General features: G+C 39.7%; 1 protein-coding gene across 1 annotated transcript in view; it reads left to right on the top strand.

Annotated features, from left to right (window-relative positions):
* The window catches only part of LOC119648526, a 150,789-nt gene that overhangs the window by 62,029 nt on the left and 62,910 nt on the right, over nucleotides 1–25,850 (top strand). Inside the window, exon 2 of the mRNA XM_038050294.1 lies at nucleotides 12,712–12,758. The gene's annotated coding sequence lies outside the window, so the exon portion shown is untranslated. The remainder of the gene's footprint in view (nucleotides 1–12,711; nucleotides 12,759–25,850) is intronic.

Raw genomic sequence — 25,850 nt, 5'->3', positions numbered from 1 at the left:
CGCAATGTATGGAGAATGGGGGACGTCAGCTAACAGATTTGATCTTCAAAACAATGTAAATAAAAACATTATAAAAACATTATAAAAAACATTATAAAAAACATTATAAAAAATAAATAAATATTTTCCGATGCATACAATAGTTTTTATTGAGTTTTGCAAAAAGGAAGTTATGCTGCCGCACCCTGTACTATCCCTTTTAGAAATCGCAAATATAATAAGGCGAAACAAAAATGAGATCGCCTCACTGCTGCTTAAACCATAGGAAATATGTAATATAGTATATTAAATATGTATTGATGATTAATCAAGTGAGGAAATGTTGTTCATATCTGAATTGTATTTTATTTCCTACTCCTAATTTAATTTCCTATGCTTAATTATAAAATTATTAAATTCGTCATTACAACGATTGATCTTCACCATCCGTAAGACAATTCATTTTATTACCTTTGATCAATGATACAAACTGCTATCAAAATTAGTTTCCAAACAATAAAAAAGTATGAGAAAATACCAAAGTTAATATGTCAAATACCTGTGTAAACTCGGATGGTTATTAATTGCTGTTAAGTCTGCGATGAGGCGGTGGAAATTAGTGGGGCCGGACAGTAGGTTTACCTCCATAAAACAAAACGGTTTACCTCTAATTAGCTTCAATGTTTACAGCAAATTAAAATTAAAATTAATGAAAGCTGGCTATCAAACCTTTTGTGGTTATTCAACCCTCAAATGTCAGCCGCATCTATGATTAAACACTTTTTATCTATTTTCAATTTTCCAAGATAATCCGTGTTGGTTTATTCTAATTATAGCAGTTCATTTACTATTTCATCGACTCCATTTTTCAAAAAAAACCTTTGTTTAGTATTATTTGGGAATCGAAGTGATTATACAACGTTGCGGTATTTCGTAATTCTCCATGGCATTGAAATGTTTATATTCGCTTATTGAATGCAATCAGCCGAATTGTTTTGTTGAAGTTGAATGGTTTTGTTTATAAGATTTTAGATATTATTTTCCCGAACGGCTTTTATGCGGTGGACATTTATGGGGAATTTAGGTTATATGATAAATTTCCCATTGTATCTGGCAATAGATGCTCACATTTATATATAGATGCACTCGTACAATAGATAATTAATTAATTTAGGAGATTGGCATGATTTATTTATATTCATCAAGTGTGAATCAAGTGTGAGAACACTTCAGTGATTTCGAAGAAACTGGTTTTTCTATTCATATTGCTACGATGGAAAGTAGTATGGACAGTCTTCTAGCTGGGAATGGCAAGATGCTATGGTTGCTGCTAATGAGGAAAAGCCAACAGTCAACCCCAACCTGAAGTTGTGACCATCTATTATGAGCATCTATGATTTACCAGCTGGATATGTTTGATCCGCGCTGAATGGTGTTATACAGGAGAATTCGATGCCATGGAGGAGGAGTTTAAAGGGGTTTACGGGTATGAATAATTTCCGGAAACATGTACTACGATGCCGAATAAGTTGCAATTAGGAAACATAAGTATGTTGAAACGGTGTTTGGAGTTGTATTTACCCAGAATTAGGTCGAATTTCTGCCTTTAAAATAAATATGTAGCTCAGTGTTTTACAGGTCCATATCTATATTTGGATCCATTTATCGATGCACTGAACAATTATATGAATTTCCGGGATTTTGCGACAACTTGCGAAGTCCGGATTAATTAGGGCTTGATGGATACAATTGCCACCCGGGCATTGATAAATGATATGGGTGGCTGAATATTGACTTTCTTACTACGAGATGCTTGGCTGTGGGCACTACGTTGATTCCAAATCTCAATGACATCTAATTAGCGGTGATAGTGTCCATTTTCGGATCGTTTGAACTTAATTTTACTATTTATTTATTTTTTTTCTAATCTCCAGCAGATCCTGATTACCTATTCGATGTTAGTCACACTATGACTAGCAATCAGAGTTGGCTTACGATTTGAAACAGCTTCACTGCTTGTACAGAATTTTTGATGACATTTTAGTACATTTTGGAGAATACATCATCCCATCAGTCGTTTATTTCATGTTTGTATCAGATTTCTCTTTTAGGGTTACCAATCACTTGGAATCTTTTTTCTTTTTCTTTATTTACTCCCTCAAATCAGTGGTGTCTTTGTCTTCTACCCACTATTATCGCCCTACAGTCCTTTTTTGGATTAACAGATGTATATGTATATTCATTTTGTGGTATACGGTATTTGCTCATATCACTTGCTAAGACCAAATATATCCTAAACAATTTAAAGCGAGAGATATGTGAAAAACCCCCCAAAAAAAGCCAATTTTTAGATTTTTTTTTTGTGGAAATTGTATGTTTTATATATTTTAAATAATGTAGTTTTAGATAGATTGTATATCCGCAAAAAATATTTCATTGCGATTTTACTCTCAAAAAAAGAACAAAAAATGGCGTTCCCAGGACGTCGCAATGGGAATGTCGAATTGATGTGATTGATTGATACCATCCCTAATTTATCTCAAAAACCCAAAATTTTCATCCAGCCAGCATTTCATCGTGTGATGTGACGCTAAATAGGAGAAATTATCAACGATCTCAAAGTTGCAGTCTCCTATCTTTATTTTTCCCGTTTGACCAGTGCGGTTTGATGTTATTGGTTGGCTGGTTTTTGGTGCTGACGTTGTCATCACATATTTTGTCTTGCCTTCATTATGTGCAGCCCAAGATCTCTCGTCGCCTGCTCGATTTGGATGAAGGCAATTTGTACGTCTCGCGTCGTTCTTCCTATGATATCAATATCGTCAGCAGTTGGGTGGACTTAAAGAAGATCGTACCCCTCGCATTTACCTCAGTGTCTCGGATCATTTTCCAGGGCCAGATTAAAGAGGGCGCATGATAGGGCATCCCTTTGTCTTAGACCGTTGTTGATGTCGAATGCTCTCGAGAGCGATCCTACTGGTTTTATCTGGCCTCGTACATTAGTCAGTCTTATCAATTTCGTCGGGATACCGAATTCTCTCATGGCCGTGTATAGTTGATCCAGCTGTGGATGAGTACCTGAATCGAATCATTGTAATAATCACGAGCGAGACAATGCTGACCATATTGCTCCTAAAAGGTTACGTAATGCTGTAGTGTACTGTTAGGGTCTTGTGTGCACGAACACACTTCAAGGCCCTGATCCGATTGGATTGCCACAACAACCACTATTATTATTATTATTTATTGTATGGGTAGTTTACAGCGAAAATTCTCTTGTTTCACCCTAACCCACCACCTACGGATGCATAAGCAAACATCGGCCTAATGATAGCAACATATATCCACATAACTACCTGAGGCCTAAGTCCCCATGTTGAGGCAAAGTGCGGCCTGCAGCACAGAAGTGGCGATAGCACACCTACTTGAGGGCAGCCTTTCGTCACTTCTGCTGGTAGGTAGCGATCAACACCCATTTCAGCACACAACAACATCTGCGTTAGCATAGCGTAAATCCACGTAATTATATACTATGCTCTCCGTCGGCATTATAGACCCTTTGGAAGCCTGCACAGTCAAACCCTTTTGAATGTTTGCGTCCTCTATCTTTGAAGCCAAAGAGCAAAGAGTAGACTCACAGTACTTTCCATGTTGGTAAGCGTGTTGGTTTTCATTTAGTAAGTGCGACCATAGCGCCTTCACACGAATGTGACGCTCGACCAGTCTCTTCAGACATTTCCGCGAAAATGATATTAAGCTAATTTGTCTGAAGTTCTTTGGATTTGAATAGTCATCTTTCACAGGCTTAGGTATGAAGTAGAGCAAGATATTTTGAAAAATATTTCTTAGAAATTACTCTACGTGGCGCCAATTTGTAGGACCACACTTCACACCACACGCAATGCCTAAAAGATGATTATAGGGGGAAATATGCTTTAACCTAAAATATGGGCGGATTTCCGCTCAATATAATTTGCCGTCATGTTGTGTTCTGCGTGCACCCTGCTCGCAGCTCGTCAGATGCTGCCTTAGCTCTTCCCTGGCAAGAAACCGTACAGCGGTTACTATAGCTTCAGAAGCGTCTGAGTCGAAGCGAACTACGCGGTAACGTAAATAATGTCGATAGACACTTTGGTCGATGCAATAGCACCGGAAAACCTAATTGAGGTAATGCTTGCGTACCAGGAGAACTGAAGATCAGTTAACTATATGGGCGGATTTATCGCAGGTGGGAGATACAAAAGAAGCGTGAAAAGCTCGTTTGTAAATTCAATCGATGGGCAGAGAGACGGGTAGCTATGTAATACTTTGCGGCAGTTTCGTCGGGAAGGAGGCGATAGTAAGGAAGTAATTGTAGTGGGTAACGACCCTATCTACTGGAATATACGTATGTATCAGTGCGTCTTGAAGATTTCTACCTGCGAAAAAAGATGGGGCAGACAAACAGACATGGTCTAATTTTCCTCAAAATTTTAAAAAACGATTTGTATCGTTATTTAGTGTAAATACTAGTGGAATCGTAAATATGACGTTTTTTCTACTGTTCTTAATTCAAACAAATACCATACATGCTTCTATCCTTAAATATTTTGGTAACAGCTTATATTTCACAATATAGTATGTATTTGCACATATCATTTTCTACATTAGTGACTTTTGCTTGTCTCATCTTGGGCTATTTAATTGCAATACACTAATCAATCTCTTGAAACTTCAACTACATTGAGCTACAACACTCCAAACGATGGTTTCAGAAAAATATCTCATAAAAACTTTGCAAAGTACACCTCCATTCAATCAACATGGGAATGGATGGTTTGATGCTATTCACCTTTTTTTGCGCCATTAATAATTAAAACCGTCACTAAATGAAAGTCATAATGGCTATGGCCTCTACACTACACCCATCAAAAGAAATTTAAATGTTCACACACACCCAAATTCAAATTTAGTTTCAGATTGCATTTACTTACTCAACCTTACATGCTCCATTTACTAGAGCATATCATGGTGTGATTTTTTGTGTAATAAATAATTAGAAGAGCTCTTCTTTGTGGTCGAGTAATTACACAGAATGAAAGTTCCAGCATGTAAAAAGGCATACAACATCTGAGTAGAAGCATGCGATGAATGCTTATAAAGGAAGGACATATGCGTACAACTAAATATTAGGTAATCTCGCTAGTGTAGCTTTTTGCAGCAGTAAATTGGCAGACATTTGATTACCCACCAATAAAAAAATATCAAATAGCAATTTGCAAGGTCAAACTGGCGCTTGAAGCTTATCTGTGAGTGGATGCACATTCACCAAAAAAATCTCTCCAATTCACTCCTCTTTCATTGCATTCGAGTAAAGCTCAAGCAAATGTGACCTTGACCCAATGCATTGCTCTCATCTCTACCTGTCTGGCCTTCGTCTGGTTCACCAACTTTAATTGCAAACCAAGTAATATCTGAATTACACGCTTTTTGAAGTAATCTAAGATTTGAAAGACTCGGTAACGGCAACGCAGGTGCCGGATATTAAACTGAAGCATTCACTCATCAGAGGTGACAATTTTCGTGATACGCAAACTATACCCACAAAAATGATTTATTATAATTTCGAGATGGAAGGAAACCTGCGGTGTAATGCTGGTGACATGGTGAATTGCAATTTCATCATGACTTTGCAATAAATCCCCATTTGGATTTGGGCTCTACTCTCTTCGGAATAACCACAGAGTTCAGTTTTAAAGTTTAACGCTTTTTAGTGAACTTTCTAAAATAAAATGGTGGCACCACAATCCGAATGTTTTGTATAATGTCCCCACAAGATACATATATGGGATACACACAGTATGCGTAAAAATTTCTTCTACAATGAGGTGCATTGACTTGTACGTACACAGAAAATAAAGACCAATAAGATTATCAAAAAGCGGGTAATCAAAATCAAGATATTTCGATGACGACTAGAAATTGTTTGCTATTGTCGCGAATTTAAAATTTTTTATCTATTATTTGCCTAGATTGGAATTATAATTACAGCAAAATCTCAGAATCATGTAGTCTACTGCAACTTTCGAATTTTTGGAAACATGTTTTGTGAAATGTAGACAAATGTATTTTACGGTTTGCTAATTGAGACATTATTTTTTCTCCAAATGAATTATATTTAAAATTGCTCCTTTTGTTACATCATATGGAAATCACGCATCTAGTTTTTTTAGGCGGAAATAGCAAAATATATAAAAATATAATGAGATTTATTAACTAACAAACTCAGAAAAAGAAAGTTGTAAATTATTACGTATGTAAGCATTTTCTTCTGGAAAGAGTTGGAGATCTCAAAAAGACGCTGCGATGTCCTTTTTTTTCTGATCTGAGCGCATAATCTCTTTCATATAATTATGGATTTTCCGACAACTATGATGAAGGCATCGTTAAACCTCCTTCCTGTATCCAAAAATGTCGCATATTGGACCGTAACATGCCGGGCACTAAGATATCGCAGTTCATTTGGGACAAACTAGCTCATGTCGAATCTCAAGCGTCGTAAATACTGGAACCACCGTTCCCGTCAAGAGACGTGTCAAATGACAATTCAGTTCTGTATGCCTTTGTTCGACCCATCTATAGGTTCAGGGACCTTTTCCCGAATTATCTCACATTGGCTATTCAGCTCCCCCAGTCGGTTTTCGGAATTCTGCAATCAGCTCTAATATATTTCCCCTCCGCCCCTGAGACAGACCGTGCACTCCATCCCAAAGGGATCATCTCAACGATGACACAGATTGCCTCATCTAACGCTGTCCTAAACGCGTTGCACACCCTCAGCGCGGTTGTTCGCCATGACGAATTCACCCTCTTTTGGTTGTCTGGTCCCGCCCAGATAGGAACGACATATAATAGGATGTATTCCGCTACCCCTGCGATTAGTAGTCGGCGACTATATTTGGCCATCCCGAAGTTAGGCATCACCGATACAAGGGATGAACTAGCCCTAGCTTCCCATAGCATAGCCAAAGAGTCCCTTCAAGCTTGATATCAATCATTACCCCCAAGTATTTAAAAATCTAATTTTTGAAGTTACTTCACGATTATGAACCTAGATTTTGGCAGCATTGCTTTTCATTTCCGATTGGTAATACGGATTGTTTCCGCTTTTTCGTTAGATTTAGTTTCACTATTTCTAGCCATGACATCAATGAGCATGCATATCCTCTGGGTGCTTCGCAACTGTCGATTCCAATACAAAACCATGAGGAACACCTGCAGTCACCAAAAATCCAACAGCTCCCGACGACAACCATTGCAGGGCCACGCCTCGTACTTGTTCGGAAAAGATTGATGCCTTCAACGACCGCTGATACCAAGCGAAAGCCCGGGAAGTTCAACCTGATATGCTCTATTTTTGTCATATTTGCATCATTCAGAACTTACATATGGTCACAAATCTTTCGATGCTCATGTGAGGGACACAATGTACAGTGACGTAATCTTATTACATCCAGCGAGGTCAACCTTTTTTGGATGAAACGTATAGTCACCGTAACATGCGGATACGGATTGTTCTCCCAAAAAGGAGAGAAACCACTCCAGACACCAATGCGCTCAAACCGAGTAAAGCAGCTGGGTTTGATCATCCCCAGTCGAGTCTGCTACGTCCTCTCGTATGAAAGTTCTGTGAATACGACACCTTTCCCAGAGGGTTGAAGAGAATATATCTGAGGTGCTCTATGTAGGGGGCATTCTGGCTAATAGCTATTAAAAGAACGACATATGATGGCTCAAAATATCACATACTGCATCGAAATTAAAGTTCAAAGGAGCTTCAAACGAAGCTCGCAAGCATTGCATTCTGTCGCCGATGCTATTCCTTCTTGTTATCAGTAATGTAGTCCATGGTGCCTTACCGGATTGCATGGTGAACTTCAGCAGATTACGACATCTTCCCTCAAAAACCTCGACTATGCTAATGACATCTATTTGTTCTCTCACCGTGTCATGGACTCTGAATTCGGAAAGAGAGTCAAGTAGAAATGGACTGAAAATAAACACCCACAAAACCAAAGTTCTCAATCTGACGTGCCGTAGCACTCTACCGAGACGATGGCAAGAAACTGGGTGTCGCTCCAGAAATTAACCCTTCGCTGCCTGGTCTAAAATCCGAAAATGCAATTATCTCAATACCAAGATCCAGTTGAGAATGTTCTGTGCTAATGTTCTTTCTGTATTGCTATATGAGAGCAATGAAGGTAACAATTATTGCTACACCAAAAGTCCAAGTCTTCGTCAGCACTTGTCTGTGACATGTCTTCAAAGAACGCTGAACTGATGCTACTTCGAAGGAAGCGCTTAGTGGACGCACAGACCAATTACGTGGGCGATGCGATCAGAAGGCAGAACGAATGATCACACATTAAGGTGGGGTGGCATTTGTATTGCTCTCTATGCCATACAGCGGAACAAACTCTCTCTAGAAGGTGCAGGAAGTCGTGGGAGGAATAAAATGCTTCTCGCCGTTACTCACTGAAAGGTTCATGACATCAATCGAAGAAGAAATTAATTCGAGGGGAATAATGCCTAAAGTATGGTTTAGGTATGTAATCGACGTATTTGCGATTGTTAGAAGAGACGATGTCGACATGGTCATCTCCTCTATAAACAAGATTCATCATAAAATTGAGTTTACACTAGAGGTAGAAGAATGGCACTCTACTCTTCCTAGATCTGAATATCGCCAACTCTAGCGCGAAGTTTAAGTTCGAGATATATCGTAAGCCTACAGCAACGCAGAGAAAGATACCAGTAACTTTACACCATACATTTTCCTAAAAAATAGCAGTCTATGATTACATGTTTCACCGACTGATCACATACCCTCTTTCGGAATACGGCTTCAATAAGGCACGACAGCATATTATTGACACTGCTATTAAGAATGGGTATAATCCTCAGACTATTGAGAAACTGATCGTAAGGAAAATCAAGTAACACAATGGGCAAGCCTATACGACACTATTCTCGGAGGATAACGAAACAACCACGAGACGGATAAGTATCCCGTCTTCCTACCTATCTAACAACATCAGGAATTGGATAAAAACTTTCAACTGGAAGTCGTAGGTTCAAGTCGATCGTCCACCTTGCGGAATTTACTGGGAAGCGTCAAGAATCTTTTCGCAGCGGAGGAAAAAAGTGGGGTCTACCGCATAACGTGCAGCGACTGTAATAAGATATACATAGGACAGACTATAAACGCCTGATAAGGACTAGATTTAGTGAACACATCAAGGAAGCGGCAAGTAGTGTTCGGGAACAAAAGTAGTGCATAACATCAGCAGTGGCAGGGCACATGGTCGAAGAAGCCCATACCTTTCAACGGGAAAATCCGGGAAAAGCTCTTGCGTCATACAAACCGACAAACTTGGACCCTTGGGGAAGTTTAGAAATTTTGAGAGAAGACGTGATGCGGCTATTAAACACAAATTCAGGTAACTGCCATTCAAAATGAATAAGACTTTCCGCGGTAGTTAACAAGTAATCAGATTGATAGATTAAAAAAAAAAAATAAAAAGTAATTTAAGTAATTAGTATCTTGTTCATCATAACTTTGTAGTCAGCGCTTAACGGATACGTGTTTGCCTTAAAGCCTGCTTTGCTCTTTGACAAGTTTCCGCCTCGCAGCGGGGATGAGGTTGACGCCGAGATTTTGAGGTTCCACCAATAGTTACGTTTCCATCTTGGCTTCGTAACGTGACATACGTCAATTGCACATTTACCCGACTGGCCAATGCAATGTCGAGCACCGCAAAGAACAAGGGCCTGCATTGAAATGGCAATGCGTACGACCGTAAACACTAGCATCCAATAACAGAGTATATATCTCATACTATACTATTGTTCCATTAGGAAGAGCGTAACAGCCATAGATAAGGACATTGTTGGTTTTGGCCCTACAAAACTATGTAGCTCCCGGGAATGCCAATGTTTCTTGAATTTCTTGTCTTCCTTATACCCATATACCAGCGTTACCTGACATATCTTTGACGCACGTAGCGCTACCATTATTTCCGTATGGTTCCTAGATTACAGTCCCAATCATATTCGACTCTCGAAAGGTTTGTGAAAGCAGCTTATTCTTATCTTGACAGCGATAATAGCGGCATGTGTACCTTTGTATGCTTCTTTCAGCCTCCTTACCATAGTCTGTTCTATTCCTGTCGATTGAATTCCTCCTTTAATACAACATAAATATTATTCCATGATGTAACCTCGTCTGGGCTTCAATCTCTACTCAAGCACCCAGCACCTTTTCCACCTGACCGTGAAATCTATCGATTAACTTCTCGCTGGATTTATATAACTCTGCTTTCGCCTGATATCGCTCCCACTACCGCCAAAGTCTGTCAATATCGGATCCGCTTTCATTTTTCGAAAGATATCGGCATAATGCATATCTTCTTTCTTGGAGGTAATGATTATCTTCGGGCGGGTCTGCTTTTTATTTTCTTGCCATTTTTACTATCCACCTTTATCAATTCTTCAGGCTCACGAGTTTTCGCGATTTTCGCCTGCTCAGCTGTCTTCGGTGAAGAGACTTTTTTCCTAATACTGTTGAGGAGGTGTCACCTGCGTCCCTCGGGTAACTTGGGCGTTTTGTTTGCCCCTTTACAGAGCCCTGGTATTTTGATAATGTTCCGTTTCTCCTTGATGAACTCAGAGTTCATTTATGTATTCTACCAGTGAAAGAAACGCTGCTTCAGTTTGTTGTCTTGTACGGTCGTCTTTTACAATAGCAACATCTTTACGAGCCGTTACGAGTTTTGATTGCCAAATGATGAAGTTGTCATCAATGTTGATTTCTCAAGCTTCGAACTCTTACGCAGCACTGGTGTAAAACTTATTTCCACTCTATTATTATATCTTATAATTTTAGGTATCACAGTCCAACTGGCCCTTTTCGGGGGCTCTGCGTTTACTGGACATCTTGTAAGAACCCAGCACTTGTATGCATTTTTTCTAAATAGGCCCAGGAACTATGGTAACTCTATCCCAAATCAATGATGAGCATACATATCTACTGCATATTGTTATTCTGCTATTAGCAATATAATCATTTGTGTATTGCGATTATGGCACATCAAGGCAAAAAGGATTTGAGTCGATTTTCGGTGGTTTCTGGCGAAGGCACTTGCCATACTGCTACCCATTACATACTACATACATATTACTGAAAAGGTAGGAGGAGGTTCAACAAGCTATAAGTTTGAAGAAGTGAAGGACCGCTGACATGTATCTCATCCAGGATTTTTGCCACCAGAAGTCTACGACGATTGGGGTATAGTATAAATCAATAATCGGTCGGGAAAATTTCCATCCTTGTTCACCACTGAAATTAATTATCTTCTCCGAAATTAGTGGGGACTAGCAAGATTTTGTCTGAGAGGCTAGAGGCCCACCGAATTGGATGGAGGGGTTGTAAAGGTAGGTCATCAATGAATCGTTGTTTGTTAGGCTTGCTAAGTTTATTTTATCAAATACCACAAGGTTGCAAACTCCCATATACATGGCTAGCCGATCGTCTGTACCGTATATACATGAAAATCATTAAAAATCTGGCAATAATCATGGAAGTGTGGCGAAGGTTAACAACACATCCATCTCTTTAAGCATCAAGGGGGTCGATTGTTTTGCATATCTAGGAAGCGTCGTTTCTGACGGTGGTATCACTAAACTAGGTGTTGCTCGACGCATTAACAGCGTTAGATTCATCTTCGCTGTCTTGCTTGAAATCTGGAAACGCAGCTATCTCTCATCAGCATAATTTAGAGATTGTCCTGTGCTGATTCTTTCCGGAATTTTCGGTAGGGTAGTATCAGAGAATGGGTCCGTGGAAAGAATGCTCACTTTCAAGTCCAGGCACTCCCGTCTTGAAGATTAATTACCGAACTGATGTTGGCATCGGAAACTACTAATTGAGACCTTGTTATGTGGGTCTATGACTATATGCGGTGAAAAAAGCTCCCTTTTACATGTATGGAAACCCTCTTTCCACTTAAACTCAACGTAGAACTACCTCTACTTACTAGCTGCATGCAGTACCAGATCCAACCTTCCCACCAAATTTCGTTTCGATCGGTACACTTTACTTTAGATAAACACTTAGAAAGATGAACGATGGAGCATTTTCTTGTCTTAGACCGCTGTTGATGGTGGACGATCTCGAAAGTGATCCTGCTCCTTTTACATATTCAGCGTCGCGTTTGGTCAAGGGTGGCCTAATCAGTCTTAATAATTTTGCCAAAATACTGAACTACCCGGGCTACGTTTTCGTGGGCGGCTTTAACTCGACCGAAAGAAGGTGAAATTTGTGGCCATTCCAACAGTTTTGCCCATGTAGATAGAAAATCTAATATGTTCCTACCTTGCCTCGAACGATTATTCAATTCTCTGTGTAGAATGAAGTTGTACCATGATCGGTGGATCAAAGTCGAAGGCACTGCACGGTTAATACGTGAATTGGTTCTGGCAATGGTTTGTTGTTCGTCATTCATCGAAAAGACAAACCTATGATGGGGATCCCCTCGCTAAAATAGAAGGTTTCTTACATACCATTCTGGGTGACCTGGCGAGGTGCTTATAGAAAGGTTATGATCAAAGATTGCTGCTGTTACATTATATTATCATTATCTGCCCGTAATGTCGACTAACTTTCTAATAATTTATATTTCTTTATCTTTACAGAAGTTCGCGGTGTGTTTAAAGTACCCTTGTAGTTTCTTCAACGAAGCGTAAGTACTGTAGTTTCTACTTTCTGCCCTCCGTGATTGTATTTCATTCTTCCCGATAAGATTTTTTCGCTTTCTCTCTCCTACGATTATTTATGATATATATCATATGTAAATCCTGTTTTTTATGTGGATTGATCTTATCTTATGCAGTCGAAGGATTATTTAGATTGAAAAACCAAGGAATATACTTTGAAATGATCGTGTTTTGGGTCCTAATTGTTTCTTTTGCATACAAATGATATTTGCGGAGGACACTGCTATCCTCATGTCGGAAAAAAATACAAAGGAAGAAAGAACGTAGCAATAAAGAGTTATTGACGACAATAAAGAATGGACCAATGTGCGGAAAATTAAACTACATTCAGTCAGTCGGTCATCTAGTCAGAGTTATTATCAACAAATGCAAATGAAGTATTTAGATATAATGCTCAATGCTAACTTCAGCTAGAAAAGACATATCCTAGACAAATCTAAAACGATTGCTTCATTCCACATACCTCGTAGTGTATATACGTTGAATATACCCGATATTCAATTCGAGGTGGTAAGCCTTAAGCAATTTAACCTTGGAACTAGCGTTTTGGAGATTTCAATCCCCATTGATTTGAAATAGTCATCCCAAACTCTATAACAAGGATTGATTTAAAATACTTATCTTTAAAATAAATCTTTAAGATATGCTCCTAATATTATTTTGCACTCACTGAGTTGGAGACGTGTTGATAGGGGAAGTAGAAACTCCGATATGTCCTATCGATGCGGCAGGTGTCATTTTGTGCAGTCCTATGTTGCTCTAATAATAGCGATTAGTTTCTCCGGAATCCTGCTTAAAGCGTTACAGATACACGCTCTGTTCCCGCGAACGGAGACTTTCTCGAAATCGACGAAGAGGAAGTGGAACGTTGATCTAAACTGCACGCACTGTTCCATGATTACTCGAAGTGACCAGCTCAGAGAGGAATCCAGCCTGCTCTCTGTTGAACAAGCTTTCAAATTGTTCCCTGGTACTTTCCAGGATGAATTGAAGTAATATCTACGCTACGGACGGAAGTACTCGGACACCCTTTCAGTTGTTGTACTCAACATTGATGCTCTTTTCCGGGATCTTAACAATCAGCTACTTTCTCCTTACATTGGAAAGAATGGAGCTTCCCTGGATTTAGGGATGAGCGAAAGTAACAAATCTGCAGTGTTCGCATATTAGCACGAAAAAGTCGCCTGCATGTGGTATTTAATGGAAAACTCAACTCGTTATGTTCATCGATCCCCTCCACGGCTTTATAGTCACCAAAATCTTGTAAAGTCCTTTTGAGACGTAGCCAATACTTTATCAGAGATAAACACCTTTCTGATAGCAGCCCATCGTTCATCAATATTTTTGGGCGGATTTTTTAGAGTTTGTGTCGTTTGCACGCAGACGGGCTATGTTGAACTTAGGTGGTCCCCATACTATTTCGTTGTGAACAGATAAAATAACGACAAGCAAATGAAATTAAGCGACCATTAGATGATGGACCCATTCAAGGACGATGATAACACCTTTCTTTAAGGTTGTGTGGGAAACAAAATTTGCATATGAGTTGGGACTTAAGAATGCACTCAAAGTATTCCTTGTTTGTCGTGAGAGGAGGCTCAAAGGAATAGAAATTTGTGGGCTAGCTAACTGCAAATTTTGAAACTTTATTGCTACCAAAATATCAAAAATGCCTCGGATAGGCACTCACCTCACTTCAAAAACCTTTGGCTGTCGAAAACGGACTATGATTGGTTTCTGGATTGTCCGCACCTTCCTCGACAACCCTCGCTAGGGTCCTCAGAATGCTCGCTTTCTCCAACTCGAGCGAGAAATCCAAATATAAGAACAAGACATTTTAGGCCCAAGCAAAGTGGTGGAACTTTGAAGAGTACTCCTCTCCCTTTTGCGCTATTGTGTTTTTCTACTTTGCAAAACCAAGTGGTAGCAGACTCGAATGTTCGATTCCAGAGAAGGGCACACGTTCTCAGTGTGACAATTCACCTGTTCTTCATCGATTTCGAAAAAACTTTCGACAGGGTGAACTGGTGGTGTACCTAGCGTGCTGTACGTGGCAGCGGCTTTCCACAAAAACCAGGGTTGTTGCTTGTCACCGATATTATTTCATCCCGATATTTGTGACGTTCCTTACGCTACCTTGTCCGGCGGACGTGACGGAGTCCAATGGACTCTTTCACCTGGTCATGAACCTTGGCCACGAATTTATTGCACTCTAAGACGTGTATGGCGAGGCGAGAATGATGAGAACATTTTAGTTTTTCTTTTTTGAACCCTTTTTAGTTACTTTTACATCAGTATCAATTACTCCAGACAGACATATATATCATCATCAAAGGCGCAGCAACCGGTGTCCGGTCTAGGCCTGGCTTAATAAGGAATTCCAGACATCCCAGTTTTGCGCCGAGGTCCACCAATTCGATATTCCTAAAAGCTGTCTGACGTCCTGACCTACGCCATCGCTCCATTTCAGGCAGGGTCTACCTCGTCTTCTTTTTCTACCATAGATATTGCCCTTATAGACTTTCCGGGTAAGATCATCCTCATCCATACGGATTAAGTGACCCGCCCACCGTAACCTATTGACCCGGATTTTATCCACAACCGGACGGTCATGGTATCGCTCATAGATTTCATCATTGTGTAGGCTACGGAATCGTCCATCCTCATGTAGGGGGCTAAAAATTCTTCGAAGGATTCTTCTCTCGAACGCGGCCAAGAGTTTGCAATTCTTCTTGCTAAGAACCCAGGTCTCCGAGGTATACATGAGTACTAGTAAGATCATAGTCTTGTACAGTAAGAGCTTTGACCCTATGGTGAGACGTTTCGAGTGGAACAGTTTTTGCAAGCTGAAATAGGCTCTGTTGGCTGACAACAATCGTGCGCGGATTTGATCATCGTAGCTGTTATCGGTTGTAATTTTCGACCCTAAAAAGGAGGAATTTTCAACGGTCTCAAAGTTGTAGTCTCCTATTCCTCCACTTCCCCATCACATATCTGAGCAAAGTGCTGTAAACGTCCACCTTGGCATTCACACACGTGTGGTCATTGAAGTTTCATTTCATTGGTGTTTTCTACGTCTAATTGTGAATATTCGAAAACCTCAATCCGCAGGATATGGCCACGAAAGAGTGCAAAAGCTATTCCCGATTGGCTTACACGATTATGTGTTTATTCGAGGCTTTACTTTCATACAAGCACTATGGTAAGTAAGACAATAAGCTCGAGTGTCTAGTCATTGTATGCTCGCAAGGGTAATATATTCATACGAAAATAATAATAATCATTGGCTCGACAATCTGTATAGGATCAGGGCCTTGAGGTGTGTTCAGACCGGAACGGTACACTACAGTACACTCTAGGAGGCAATGTGGTTAACATTGCACTCGCCCGAGATTATTACTCTGAATTGACTCAAGTACTAATTCACAGCTGATTCGACTGGTATCGGACATCCAGTCACACAAATCCCTCTGTAGCCAGTGAGATTTGAATCGCGGCCTTCCGCTACAATGGCTTGAGCCATCCAGAAAATTCATACGAAAAATAGAGTTATTGTGAATTAAAATTGTATTCAAACGAAATTATAATTTTAATTTGCCATAACTTTCTGAATCAAAATAGAATTTACACTAAAGTTTCTAGTATCGTAATCTATATTATAGTTCATTACGCTGTAAACTTCTTTACTCATAACTTAAGGAAGAGTTTGTAAATTTATTTGTTCAAATATTAAGAGGAATATATATACGTATATACAAACATATATTGATAGCTAGTTCCTGGTGAAAGGAATGATCTCGAGTTTGTTTGGTAATTCCAAAAAGAAAATCCATTACACTTTAGATTGCTTAGATTTGTATCTTGTACTTCCAATGTTCCAGTCATAAAGTAAAAATCAGGGTAAAATTCAAAACCCTAATGAAAAATTTATATACATTGGAAACAGCAGATTGATCAATTCATCCCAGAAAAGAAATTACTCGCCTTCAAATTTGAATTTGAAAAGAAATGAATGTTAACACTAAATCGAAATTCAATAGATTTTGTCACTTGGAACGAGAAAGTTCCACTCTTTTATATCTTTTTAGTCAATTTTAGTAAACGCAGGCCAATTCTTTTTGTGAGTAAAGTTGCTCTTTTGAAAGTTGAGAAACAGAGGTAATGCAATCCATTTACTTTTACTTTGCACTAGAAACCCGTCTCACCACAAATTCTATGATATCGTCCATCCTTGCAAGTTCAGATGTGAACAATATCGTATTTTGAGCTACAATCATATCGAACAATTTTCTAAAGGTATCGATGGATGGAAAAACCAAATCTAGAAAAGTTCACCAAGTGTACCTTCAGACAACAAACACAACACTTAAACTATGATACGATGCTTCTTATGGTTCCATTCCGCAAAATGTTAAGTAGGTTGAGAGGACTTTTATCTGAAATAGTATCCAACTAAATATCTTAATTAGCACTACGAAATTTTCCACATTCATTGAGAGTCAAAACAATGTTTACAAACGAAGTTGCATAAGACCTTACATGTGGGAATTCGTTAGATTTTTTGCACGTCGAAGTAATGACCGTTTTTCAAGCTGCTTTCCATCGTAATTATTGGTAATTGGTATTGCTTACTAAGACCAACTTTTCGGCACATACTACCGTCACATTCTTTTCATTTGTTTGTATACAATAATTGGGAAAACTCTGCCAATACACTTCAGTGCCCTCACCGATTTGAATTGCTTGGTCCACTGTATTGTGATTTTCATCCAGCATCAATATCTACAATCATTTAATGAGCATGCTTGGAAAAAGAGACTGTCATTTCTTCCAATCCAATTAAAGATAGTCACTCGTCAAATGAACTGTGTAAGAGGGACCAATTGAGACCCGGAGATAAGGCAAACTAAAAAATATGATATTAACAGAAAGGTGGAGATCAAAATAAACACTGAGTAATGGCAGATAATAACAAATTATGCAGTTATTATTTACAATAGCGGGAGAAGGTATTTAATCGCGTCTGAATAGTGATTGTGACCCGAGCTTTAGCCTTAGTTCTTAATAATAGACCAAGGGTACTTAAAGTTTTTTTCAACGATCATACTCAAGATAAAATATTAGAGAGTATCTTTCAATCTACGGATCTATATAAACAAAAGCAATGTTTACATATAACTTTGGTTTGCGTGAAAGTAACATTTTCATAAGCTGTGACTTCTTTTCCACTTCTATAAATTGAAGATAAAATAAAATTTCGATTTTTCCGTGATAATTGCATTAAAAGCTTGAATTCAAAGTTATTTCGTTTTTGTCACTTTCAATACATTCATCCTCAAAAGTTACTCTTTTATGGTTCTCGCTTATGTACTTTTTAGCAAAGGAAGCAACTTGATCAATTAATGGCAATCAAAGATACATGGAAACCTTGACTATTGCATTTTCTAGTGATGTAATAAATCATGATATGGACACGTAGAACTTCCACAATTAAGCGTGGGTCGAAATGTGCTTATTAAGTCCAAGGCCACTGTTACCTTATATTGTTATGCAAATTCCAAGATTAAGGCACTTTCACATTAAATTTATTACCTCGTTGAGACACTATGGTCAGCGTGCATTTGAAAGATTCAGTCCAATCGGACGTGTGGTTTAAATTCTAACTTAAAGGTCTAACAGCTTTCCATCTAGTCTAGTCAGAATCATATGGGAGTGCAAAAACCAGATCACATTCCAGTAAACAATCCACTTTGCCTTGGTCATATTATGGTTACTTTCAATGAGTAGCATGAAGGCAGAGATATGCGTGTCCGCTCATACTAGTGCCAAACAAAACCACCTCACTTTCAACTATAATATAAAAGATACCTGAACATGCTGTTAACTATGAACTTGAACATTTTCAATTTAATAAATTAGTATGGGCACCTTTGTTTAAAACTACACTGGCTACCAAATGCATCCATCTTTTTGCAATCAACTAATTGTTGTGACTCTTTCACAAAGTTTCACAGAAAAAGATATTAAAGCTGCGAGAAGTCTTATTATGTCTGTAAAATAGATACCCAAGCGTGTGCAAATGTTCCTGGTGTATCTTCTTGTATGTTCCATTGTTAATGTTTTGTTTCCAAAATTTAGCAATAATTGTTGCGAAGCCGGTGTTAATTAAGGTTTGCATAATTTCGTTCAAATTTTCTGAACTTTTTTTTTATATTTTATACCATGCGGTAGACTCCAATTGATTTGTTGTGTTTTTGGTACTACTAGCTTAGAATTATAAGTAGTCAAAGTTTGCATTTTTTCTATCTCAAGCTTATAAGTTACTTTGAAGTTCAATGACTAGCTACCCATCCAATTAACGATCGATGTTACTTTTCTTAAGTTCAATCTGAAGTGTCTGAAAAAAATCTTAACACCGACTTACTTTCTAGATGAGTATGCATCTGTTCAAAGATCAAATTTCACGTTGACTAGTGCCAACTATGGCAGAGCTGTACTACATTTCAGGAAATTAAATTTTGACATTTCAATTCAATTACAATTCGGGAAAGTGCGCCAGGTATCGAAATGGTAGTACTCGCCTGAATGGCGAATATTAGCGCCTTAATAATCTGATCATGTTATAGTAAGTATTTCGTAAGCAGCAATTATTTGTATGCACGTACTGTCTGAGTCGATTGCCAAACCACCTTCAGACACGGACATCTGTCACATCTAATACACAACATCTGAAATAGACATTTGTCTGACACAGACATTTGTCAATCTGATATCTAATATAAGCAGAGACATTTACCTGACACAACTCCATAAGAGGAAGAATGTCTTTCTTTTGCAATTCTTCAGGCTTGAACATATCTTTCAAGTTTATATAATATCTACATATTATTTGTCTACACCTGCAACGTCTTTTAATTTTCTTATTGAATATTAAGTCCAACTTAACCATACATACCTAGAAGCTGTCTGGCGTCCTGGCCTACGCCATCGCTCCATCTTAGGCAGGGTCTAGGCAGGGTAGCCACCCGGAGGAGCAAAAAGAACTGCTTCAAACAGCTGTATGACATGCCGACATAAGCCCTTGAGGCGAGGCTTACAGAGTGGTAATGAAAAGGCTGCGGAAATCACCCCAGGTGACCTGTCCGCGCCTCCTGAAACAGATTGTTACCAGTCTGTTCCCTCACCACGAAAATAGGGGAAGGCAAATGGTCGTCCAGCTAAATGACGGCATAATACCTCCAATAACTGTGGAGGAGCTGCGGGAAATATGTGGTAGGTTCGGTGACAACAAGGCCCCAGGTTTGGATGGCATCCCCAACCGAGCTTTGAAATTGGCAGTGAAGACTAGGGCCGACCTTTTCGCCAACACCTTTGAGGCGTGCCTAAAAGAAGGAATATTCCCTGCCCAGTGTAGAAAACAAAAGTTGGTGTCGCTTCCGAAGCCTGGCAAGCCACCTGAAAACCCAGCGTTGTATCGTCCTATCTGCCTGTTGGATACAATGGGGAAGATGATGGAGAGAGTCGTCTACAACAGACTCCTACCCATCGTCGAAGCCAGCAATGCTTTATCGGAACGCCAGTTTGGTTCCCGACGCACCCACTCTACGGTGGACGCAGTTAACATGGTGGTAAACCTGGCAAAAGGTGCACTGATTTCTGGCGGCTGTTGTGCCGTGGTGGCGCTCGACGTCAAAAACACATTCAACTCGACCAACTGGAATAGAATTAAAGAGGCGTTGGCTGACATAGGTGTCCCCGGATATTTAGCGAATTTGGTGGAAGACTACCTCTCAGAGAAGACTCTCTGGTATAGGACGGATGAGGTCCCAAGAAGTACATTGTCACAGCCGGGGTACCACAGGGATCGGTACTTGGTCCCCTGCTGGGAAATATCATATATAATGGGCTGCTTGCTCTTCTCGTCCCAGGGGGGACGACGATTGTCGGCTTTGCTGATGACCTAGCTGTGGCTCTTGCAGTAAAACACCCAGAAGATGTAGAGGTTTACGCGATGGAAACAGTGAGAGCGTCCTGCCTAGAAAAGGCCGGGCTGACCTTGGCGACAAGAAAACGGAAGCGGTCTTAATAACGAACCGCAAGAAAAATAACAATGTGAAAGTGGAGGTCGGTGGACATACGGTCGTATCAAAGCAGGCTATCAAATACCCGGGGGTAATAATTGACATAAAATTGAGTTTTAGGGAACACCTAGAGTATGCATGCCAAAAGGCAGCCAGTACCACTACGGCACTTGAAAAAATGTTTTCAACTATTGGTAGGCCGAAACATTGCCGGAGGTTGGTGCTAGCCGGAGTGGTGCAAGTTTCGTTGTGGCCTTACGAATCGCGAAAAAAAAAGAAGTTGTCCAAATTTCACTTGTGATAATTCACAATTAAGAAAACAAACACTTTGTACTTTACACAATTTATTAATAAAACGATTTCAAAATTCCACGGACAGCATTACAGCTAATGGTATCGAGAACGGACTGCGAGAAACCACATATCAGTCGCTAATTTATTCAAAATAAAGTGCTGACCTGTCGTCTGCATTTTTGCCATATTGTGGAATTTTTATAAAGGGTCAAATTGCAAGCTGCTTACTCGGCTGCATGTGCAAGGTGTTGCATTGCATTTGCTAGTATTTCATTATACCTAGACTGATATGTGACTTGCGCTCCATCCTGCTCTACTCGTCACCTATGTAGGTAGAGGCGCTTGCAAACTCTCAGAGACGGAAGCAGGTGAACTCGGTTTGCCGGCTGATGGCTTTGAGGGAATCACATCAGATGAGGCAGTATTGGTGGTGGCAGGCATGATCCCTGTTGACATTCTGGCTAAAGAAGTGAATGTGCTGCAAGACGTATGGAGGGGCGTGCACAGCGTAGAAATGCGGCAAGGTCAGAGTCGCATGATCTCTGGCGACGCAAAGGGGGCGAGTTTACGAAAGGTCGGTGGACACACAGGCTCATTCCCAACATTAGGATGTGGCTTGAGCGAAAGCATGGGAAGACCAAATTACCAAATTACCCAGTTTCTCACGGGACACGGTGGTTGCTACAGTCAGTATCTGCACCGCTTTGGGTTGGATGATTCTCCGAATTGTCCCAGATTCGATGGCATACCGGAGGATCCAGAGCATGTGATGTTTCACTGCTCACGATTTGCGATGGCGAGAAGGAGCTTAAACCAGGTGCTGGGCCGTAGCGCGACCCCGGAGAGCTTGGTGGCGGAGATGCTGGAGTCCGAGGAGAAGTGACTTACGGTTGGCTCCGCAATCATCCAAATGCAGGAGGAGTTGCTGAAGGAACAAAGAAGGAGGAAAAGCGCAAATAGGAGAAGGACGAGTGCCTGAGAGCAAACCTACCCCGTAATGTCTTCAGGTCGATCAGGTCACTCGGTTAAGTGTCCCTTCCTAGTCCTGAAAACCGAGGTCTTGCTCGGAATTACTAGCAACAATATTTTGCCTCCTTCACATAAGGCAAACTTTTTCATCCTTATAGCAACAACCAGTTAGTTAGACAACATGTTCATGACATTCTCTAGTGAAGATTCAGCAGCAGCTGTCCTTACACCAATCCCTAGCTGAATTCATGCGTCTTCTCTACTATTCGATTCTGGCTTTTTACCGCTTTATCCTGAGATTTGTCTCAACAGCAACAATCAAAATCCAGCAATTCATCATTTACACCAGGACTAGAGATGCGCTATAGACTGATATTTCATTATAAAGCTCTCAACTCACAGAAATACCAAGCAATTGAAGGGTCTAGTTCTTAAGGTCACATGTTCTCGAAAATGAGTTAAGCATGGCAAGCATGGCGATGCCTGCGGGATACTGTACTCCATTCTTCGCTTCAATAAGCCCATTCCAGGTAATAAACAAAAATAATTATTTTCTTTTATAAACACCAATTACCTATTGCATAATATCAATTTAAGGACTATTTCTCGCCTGTGTAACATCAATATAAAATTGTTCCCTCTATTCTACCATTAGAAAAGAGTGAGCCGCTGTCAACTAAAAGTATTGAAATTAATTGAAAATATAATATAACCCAAGAGCAGAGTAAACCATTATAGCTTTCACCCATAAAATTTCCACAGATTACATCTTCAGTGATTTCTCAAGATATGTACGTCTAAAGCAATTTACTTTAAATTTATATTTGTTTAATTTAAATTGTTGATGCACGGCGAAGGTAATAGTGTTTCTGGAATTCTTGACTATCAGAACCTTTCGCAGCAAAGATTATTTCATTAACCTTTACCGCATTGCTACACAATTTCACACCCACACAAATATCATATATGCTTATAAATGAATATACGTTAAAATCCACCCCCAACTTTATGATAGTGAAAACCTGTACGTGATCAAAACGAATGAACTCTTGTAACAGATACAAATTGAAAATAAAAGGTATTGAAACGACCTGCATTGTTATAACTTGGCATCGCGTCAATCCTTACTCCTAAATGATGGCAGACTTGGAAGTGACATAATTCCCGATTTGAATACGGGCATAATTTCTTTTAAAGCGCTTGGTGATGAGGATCGCTTCCGTTTCTTCCTCCGAAAGGATTAGATCTGAATTCTATAACCAACGTAAGAATAACTCAGCATCCTAGAGATGCTTTGTGAATACAACTAGCGCGATATCGCTGGCTCTGGAACCAGAAGATTAAGCACTTTTCGATGCAGATATTAGTTTTGATACAAAAAGGAAAAGTGCGGGGATCCGAAAAGGGTCAATTATTTCAAGGACCCGTTCGCAGAGACTATTCAACCTAAAAACTCGAAAAAAATCATGATGGCCCGTGCGCATAGTATCGAGGGTTTAAAATACTCTCTCATACGCTATCTACCCAAATAAAGTTAAAAATAATATATTAATATGTTTTGAAAATTTACTACAAACATCCCTTATGCTCATCCTTGATCCGAAATTTTTTTCCTTAATATAAGTTTTAATATGGAGCAACATTATGGAAGGTTTCATGGGAATCCTACTATAGTCAAAGAAAGGTATAATAGGTCTAAATAGAAGATAAAATGTCAGTGCCGCATCGATTTAAATATTGCGTATATTCAAATCATACGCACTACGAGTTATATATAGATGAAACCATCATCTGCCCAAATATTGTTAAATAAATCAATAAACCGTTTTATATCTGAAGCGACGAACTTCCGGTTTCCGACTTGTTTTGTGGGTGAAACCTTTCTCGGTGATGTGATTCTCAACTAGTCTTTCCAGACCTATCTTCGAGAATGATGTTAAGCTAATTTACAAGAAGTTCTTTGAATTTGAATATTTATCCCTTTGGGACTTCAAGAGCGGCTTTTGCTTCTTCACTGGGAACCACTGCTCTAGAGTGTTTCAGTTTTTTCAACAAAGGTTCGCAAGAGCCACTAATTCTTTCCCATATAATTCAATTGTCTGTTCTCCTGGCAGATGAACTTCCAAGATAGTCTGCATTTACTCAACTTTGAAGCTTGTGAAAGTACAGTTTACGGAATGACAGCCCTAACGACGTGCTCTGCCTTCAGGACTATCTCATATGATGCACTGTTCGTCATCTCAGGGATGATGCCGATTGACATCCTGGCAGAAAATATGACGAACATATACAATGTGAAGCCAATCTCTCTCTCAGAGGAAGGCAGATGGCAGGAGCGTTGGAAACGCTTGGGTGGACACACAAGATGGTCCATGCTATCGAGGTGTTGTTGGACAGATGACATGGTAATATCGATTATAATCTTATCCAGTTTCTCACGGGGCATGAATGCCACAGCCAATACCTGTACGGGTTTAAACTGGACATCTCATCCGATAAACTAACAAATTGAGGTGAAGTTGCAGAGGACCAAAAACACAGTAGAAGAGCACAGTAAAAAAATCTCTGAGGAAAGGAGGAACCTAGAGGAGACTCTAGGAGGTGTGCTAGTACTAGAAATTCTGGCGCGGAAAATGCTAGCGTTTCAGGGGGATTAAACTGCGAAAGGCAGAGGGGACGAGAAGAGCGGAGGGAAGAAGAGAAACCAAGTTAGAGTGAGCTACCTCCGCTCGTGATCAAATCCCTTGTAGTGATTCCACGGGGCAGAAAATTGCTCCAAATTTATTTTGGTGAGTAAAAGGGTCAAATACTGGCGTATGAAGGGTCTCTTGAAGAGTTTCGCCTCCTCCAAAAAGACAGGCAAACAGTAAACCAACTTTAATAAGGTTTATTTTCTACAAAACCTTGAAATGAGGAAACTTGCCTTTTTTCCGGACACTGCAGTTCGCAATGGCAGATTTCCATTACGTCTTAACTTCTGTAATGCTTTTGTTACTTTGACGGCGAAGCTCACATAGCTTAAATTTGAATTACAGTATATTTGCTTATGGTTGAATTCTTCGTATCTTTTGCACTGATGTATTAGGTCACTAGCTTCGTTCAACTCTTCTATTTTAATCTTCGTATTTAGGATTGCTAGTGAATTGTAAATCTTTGTCAAACATAACCATGAACAGTTTGAACCCTCGTTCTTGGATTATTATCTCTTCTTTTTCGTTGGAAAGTTTTCCTTTTTTCTGTATATTCGCTGCATTTGAAATATTCAAACCTTTTCTCTTACGTCTTTTAGAATGTCATGGTTTCGAACCCTTATATGGAGTCTCCTAGTCACAACTTTTCGAGGTCTATTGTTTTTATCCATGTAAACAGAACTCTGGATTTTTTCCATCTACAACCTTTTCGAAAGCCCCCATTGTTGTTAGACTAATTATTAAGTATTCTTTATTCATTACTACCGACAGTATGTTTTTAACTTTTAGGTGCCTTTTAATTCAGCTGAGCGGTGGACCCTTAGCCTGTACCCGATAATCGCTCCATTCTATGCCCATAAAATCTAAAGAACCTGTGGCGCGGCAGGATTCGCAGCATTCGAAATTTATTTCGAATGTTGCGAGTGCGAGCGAATAGATGGCGCGGATCTATCCACTTTGCGTAGCACGCCACGGGAGTGGAAGATCGGAGAAAAGTGTGCCATGAGTTCGAGAACGAATTCAA

The sequence above is a fragment of the Hermetia illucens genome, chromosome 2, assembly GCF_905115235.1.
Source record: "Hermetia illucens chromosome 2, iHerIll2.2.curated.20191125, whole genome shotgun sequence".
NCBI classification, from domain to species: domain Eukaryota; kingdom Metazoa; phylum Arthropoda; class Insecta; order Diptera; family Stratiomyidae; genus Hermetia; species Hermetia illucens.
The sequence above is the reverse complement of the archived record's forward strand: the minus strand, read 5'-3'. Positions and strand labels throughout refer to the sequence as shown.